This window comes from Hipposideros armiger, unplaced genomic scaffold (assembly GCF_001890085.2).
Source record: "Hipposideros armiger isolate ML-2016 unplaced genomic scaffold, ASM189008v1 scaffold_874, whole genome shotgun sequence".
NCBI classification, from domain to species: domain Eukaryota; kingdom Metazoa; phylum Chordata; class Mammalia; order Chiroptera; family Hipposideridae; genus Hipposideros; species Hipposideros armiger.
The window spans coordinates 110,638-117,062 of NW_017732224.1; positions in this window are offsets into that span (position 1 = coordinate 110,638).

Consider the following 6,425-nt stretch of genomic DNA (forward strand, 5'->3'; position numbering starts at 1 on the left):
TCCTTGACCAGACCAGGAGCCACCTGCCTTAAGGCATTTGCTTCAGCTGTCTTTGTTTGTGTGAAACACTGTTTCCCTAGACTTCTTTGAGTCTTTGCTCAGACCGCACCTCCTGAAGGACGCAGATACTGATGACTCTCATTAATATCACAACATGCCCTTACCCCTCTTCCCTACTCCTCAAAATCAATCCTACACCCCTTCAGTCCTCCATAAACTAAATCCCCAAACCTTTCTGTTTTCTTTTTTCCTTAGTAATGATTACCTGCACATATACATTTTCGTTTATTATTTATGTGTATCATTTATAACTTTACCCCCACCCCCAATCTATACAACAAAAGCTCCTTTAGGGTCTTTGTTTGATTTAGTCAATGACGAACATATTTCATGCAGCCTTTGGACTGCGTTCAGTCTTTTTCTTTCGTAATATGTTTTGATTAAGATAAAAAGCAACATTAATTATCCAGATTTGAAAAATGGAAATTAAGGAGCAAAGGGCTTACCTTTTTTGCGGTAACTACTAGACATTAGTGCTCTTAGAGGAGGATAATTAGTGTTCAAGATTAGCAAATGCTAATGCTTGAATTTAAAGCAATTTGCACTTTTACAAACCTTTTAAGGGCAGCAAGTTCAAATCTCTTGTAGTTTAAATAGTTTCCCCCTTATTATAAACCATATAGGTCAATATGTCCACTTGATGAATATTTAATGTTAAAAGGGTGACCACATAGTCTAATAACAACTAACTGGCAGGGGTAAGGGGCAGTATTATAAATTGTATGCTTGGAACTTTGTCTTAAGTAATTTAGAAATCCTTCATTTTTATTCACCTGCTTAATAGAAAACCCAATATAAAATTTGCCACTCTTTCTTCGAGAAAACATATTCCCATAATTTAGTTTTCTTGGGTAAGGTTTGTGCTTTGGTTACACTGGCATCTACATTTTAAAAGTAAAGGCAACAATGCTTCTGAGGTGACAGCCAACACTAAAAAAAAAAAAAAAAGTCAAATCAAGGAATTAAGTCTAAGGAGAAAAAAGACCCCGGATGTCATTGCTGCTTCCAGTTATTTTCCAAGGTTTTGTTGCATCAATTAAAGGGTGGTCCACAGGCCAGTGCCAGGTCTAGGGTTATGACAAGGTAAGTACAAAAACTGAGAACAAGCATTTGGAAAACCTTATAGCAATTTGTCATGTCAGTGACATCAAAATTCATACTCATTTCACTCACCTAGTTGAACAGGGTATAGAATAGTTTGGGTGTTGTCAGACTCACCTGGTGAGTTACTTATGTCACCATTGGTGTCACTAGTCATGTAGCGTAGGACAGGTATTTAATGTTTGGACACACATGCTAAAAGAAAATAAGAAAATAAGATTGATCCTACTACTCAGATAATTTGAAAATTCTTCTCTAGAGGTCTTGTGATTGTCCAGTACCTATATTTGAATTTATCATGAAAAAAAAATTTTTTTTCAGTTAAATTTTGAAATGAGACTTCTTTTGATTTTTTTCATTATCCTCTAGCCAAAACACTGTTTCATGCTTCTGAGGTATTACACTATGGGGAGTAACTCTTCACATTGCAGTGACCACAAAAACATGATTATTTCCAAGGAAGTCTCTAAACAAGTTATTATAACCTTCTACTGATAACATCTAGAAAGATTTTTGAAAAGAAAAGGTTTTCTTTAAAATAATTTATAACCGTTTCTGTTTTTTTTTTATTAGCAACAATTTATAGCCTTTAGACCAATGATGATAAACTCAAACTCTTTATGGAGCCTGACAGGTGTCAGAAAAACTATTCAACACTTAGAAGCAAAAGAGATTACTGCAAGTTCATGCACTTTTGAACTTGACATTCTATTTATTGCCTAGTTTTACCTCTATATAAATAGAAAGATTAACTTGTAAATTTTCTTTGATACAAATGCAAAAAATTCTTCCTGAGGGATAAAAAACTATAAAAATTTGTTGCTTTATAAAATATTAACCAGTGTTAAATCAAATCCAAATACAGATGCTCCTTACTTATGATTGGGTTATGTCCTAATAAGCCCATTGTAAGTTGAAAATCTATTTAATACAACTACCCTAGCTAACATCATAGCTTAGTCTACCCTACTTTAAAGGTGCTCAGAATATGATATCCAAAAAAAACTAGCAACACAGTACACTAAGGTGTATCTGTTGTTTACCCTTGTGATTACATGGCTGATGGAACTGCAGCCCCAGCCACTGTCCAGCATCACAAGAGAGGATCTTACTGCATATCATTAGTCTGGGAAAGGACCAAATTTCAAAATTCAAAGTACAGTTTTTATCGAACATGTGTATATATGTAATATATATATATATATATAAACATATAAACATATATATACATATATAAATATACATATTTATACATAAACATATATTTCAGATGTTTTTTGAATTTGTCATACTGCTTTTGACATGTTTACTTAATATGTAGGAGTTATGATTTTGCCATTTTGAATATTATACTTTAATATAATACAGTTGACATAAATTAGTTTTTTCTTCAGGTCAATAGAATTAGCTTTCTTTGACTTTCAATTAAAAATTACAACACAGAAAGTTATTCATTCTTGTAATCTTGAATTTGTCCATATGAATTGGGATCTGATTTGCAAGTTGTTGAATACACTAAAGTATATACCAATAACAATTTTTTACACAATAGACACAACACTGAATTTTTCATATGTGAAGATTAATTCATGTTCATAGATATAATTTCACTTTTAGTTTTTATAAATGCATAAAGTGGTTGACATATAAGAAAGCATTGACAAAATAAGCATTTGAGGGAATATTCCTATATCACAACGTTAACAATGTGGGGTATTGTTAAAGTATTTGTAATTGATAAGACAGTTTTTGTCCTTCCTTAACATCACAACAAAAAAGCTTCAGGGATTTTAAAGTAGAGGAAAATATGCAGAATAGCACTAATTCATTAAAGTTTAGTTGATTTCTAAGATATTATCAGTTGCATTGAAGGGTAAATATTCTTTCTCAAGCCTTTAAACAAAGAAGATTGAGTGTTATATTATGTTCTCAGACAAGACAAGGAGTGATATTATGGATTTTTCCCAATTAAGTGGCTGCTTATAAATGCTCTTACTTTAATTTATTCTCTGCCTTTCTGTTGCACTTTGAAGAAATGTATGAAGCATTAATTGAAATGACTGACAAAGCAGGTGCAAAAACAGTACTAGAGGGACATAAAAATTCCTAGCAAAAGTGTCACACTGGGTGTTAAAATGCAAATTTTATGAATATTCAGGGCAGGTGAACATTTCAGGAATTGGTGGTGAAAACAGATGGAGATGATAGGATATTAAGAATTGCTACATATTGTCTTATATTATAAAGCGCATCATAAAACACACTGCAGACTGGGCAGAAGTAAATAACAAAGCATGGATGGTACTGAAAGAAACCATGGCTGAGGGACAAATCTCAAGCTCTGAGAAATTGATGAGAACAAAACGCCAACTGTCTTGAGCACATCTCCATAAAGTCTACATACACTCTTACAGACACTGTGTAGCCCATTTTGAGGGTCACGCATACCTTTCATGAACATCACCTGTCTATAGTTTTTACATTGTTATCTGGACAGGAAGGCTTTCTGACAGGGTTTGTGTAAGAAAATCCTAAGGTGCTTTGAATGTTATTTTCTCCTTAGAGAGGAAAAGTTAAATGCTCCTTGATGTTATGGTTAGCTATCCTGGTTTGCCCATACTGTAATTCTGCATTACACATCAATGAAAAAGTCATCTGTACACATTGATAAGCATCATCATAATATTGTATTTTAGTTATCGGTAAGTTTGATTTCAACTATAGATGAAGTAAGCTGAGTAAATGCACTTTACAAGGAACCCAAAGGGTTCAAGAGAATAAGTAACAGTATCAGGCAATTAAATAACAGCTTCTTAAAGGAAGCTTAAGATATTCTATAACATTCTATAGATATGTATAAAAATTTATTTAATATATTTTAGTTACAATGAAATGGTTTTATTTTGGTGAAGGAATGGTCATTGTGAAAAACGTAATAAAAATAATGGTATTAATATAGATAATAAAATATGCCAATCACATAGGTAGTTTATGATAATAGTTAAAAATAGCTTGTGTTAACTTATTTTGCTCTGTCTTTATTTCTAAGCAAACATAAATGATAAAGATTACACTGTAGAGAGGAAACTCATGCAGAAATAATTTTCCTGTAATGTTTCATCAACTAGAATATTTTAATGGGAATAATAATACAGTTGTTTTTAAATGAATATATCGATGCTTTTTAAAAGTTAAATAGTTAAGTCTTAGAATTTGATAAAAATACAAAAGTGAATGTATGGAACAACATATCACCAAGTCCAATAATTTGATTTAATGATTTAAGGGAAAACAACATAAACAGGATATGAACAGTGAAACAAATGTTATGCTGACATAAAATGTATCTGTGTAACATCAAACAATAGGAGAAAAATGAAATTATAGCTATAAAACTTTGAAGTGAAAAATGAGCACTCAGACACACATTATCTAGGTTTGATAGTTAACGATACAAAGACAGAGATCACCTTACTGATTAATTACAAAAAGACCTGCTAAAAACAGTGAGGGATGAATCAAAATAGGAACCTATTATCTAGGTATTTATGACTGAAAAGGATTTGACTTTGAGCATTAAAACAAACAAACATGTAGAGATAAACAAATTCATTGTAAATTTTCATGCAAAGTTAAATAATGAAAAAGAAAAAAAATTAATAATAATTAAATCCTGAGTAAAATAAAAGACATTATGTAAAGGGATGGGGAGAGTGGGAATACTATTATTCTCAAAGGTGAAACAAAAATACCATATTCCTAATCTTTCTTACAGGAGTTTCAAAATGTTAATATAGTTTAACATTTATAAGAAAAATGGGAACACACATTTTTTTTAAAGTTTTTTCATAAGGAAATATTGAGCTATTTTAACAGCAAAAAGAGCTCTTAGAATTTATCATTAAGAAATAATCCTATATGCAGAAAATAAAGTGCATGAAGATATTCGGTACTACATTATTTTTCACAGCCAATACTTGGAAACAACCCCTTTAACACTAAGGAAAGGATTACATAGGTATATTTGTTCATAATATAGTTTAAGAAGTAGACATTAAAAGTATGGTGAAAGGGTCNTTGAGAGAATTAAAATTAAGTGATTTACAATCAGCTTAATTCCTCATTCACTTCCACAAACCCTCAAGAGCCTACTTAGGATGTTTTCCACTTGGCTCAGAACATAAGGCTTGTACAATCTGAGGAAAAGGCACAGTTTCTTGTTCTCCACAGGACAGAAGAGAATTTCAGCATGGCTGCTGTGAACCTGGATTCAAACTCTACTGAGATTATCAGGACTAAATGTTAGTTTGTGCTTTTGCTTGTGGGGGCTAACAGCTGCCTACAGACACCTAAGCCATCCTATATGACTGAGAGTCCACTTTTTCTCTTTCCCCTCAATTTTTACTTTGTTTTTGGTCAGATCATCTCACTCTTTGGTCCAAAATCCTGCAAAGAAAATCAGTCTTACAAGGTCTTAAACGACCTATATGGTCCTTGTGGGGCCCAGCTTTCAGGGCCTCTCAGTTAGGAAATGTTTGCAGGTTTTGGAGACCAGCCTGCCCCTCCCCCTTGGGTAGGACAGAGGGAAACAACAACTTGTTGATGTACATTTCATGTCAATTTCTTGTAAGTTTCTTTCCTGTGCACATGTGTGCTGGCACCACGCTGCTGTTGTTTGTATGAGGGAAGAAAATCCCGCGCTCCCATTTTGGGGCTCTCTCTCTCTCTCTCTCTCTCTCTCTCTCTCTGCCCCCGGCCTTGGATGAATAAAGAGCTGTTGCTGTGTTTATGGCACACAGTCTGCCTCGTGCCTTCTGTCAGCTGGGCATCTCACCACTGAGACGGTCCCTGATTGACACCCTCGGACCCCACAGTCCTACATGACCTGGCCATTCAGTTTGAGCTCTGCTTCCATTTTCCCAAATTACAGAGGCTGATACAAGTACTTACAAACAAAAAGTTATTTTGGGGAGTCATTCCAGATGACCAGGGCAAGGAGGCTAGAGACAGTAAAGTGGAGAAGAGAAAGCTGTCCAGGGATGCTGGTTATCTCTGAGGGCGACTGCAGGTCACAGGTTCTCTGTGCCTACAGATGGTGAGGGAGGTTTTATTAACCAGCAGCCACCCCTATTCCTCATGGGCTGCTCCTGGGGATGGTATCTTGGAAATTTTAGGTTTGCACAGGAGCACACAGAGCACAGCATGTCCCACAGGTATCCTTGCAACACTGTGCAGTGGCCTTAGGTATGCAGTGATAACAAGCC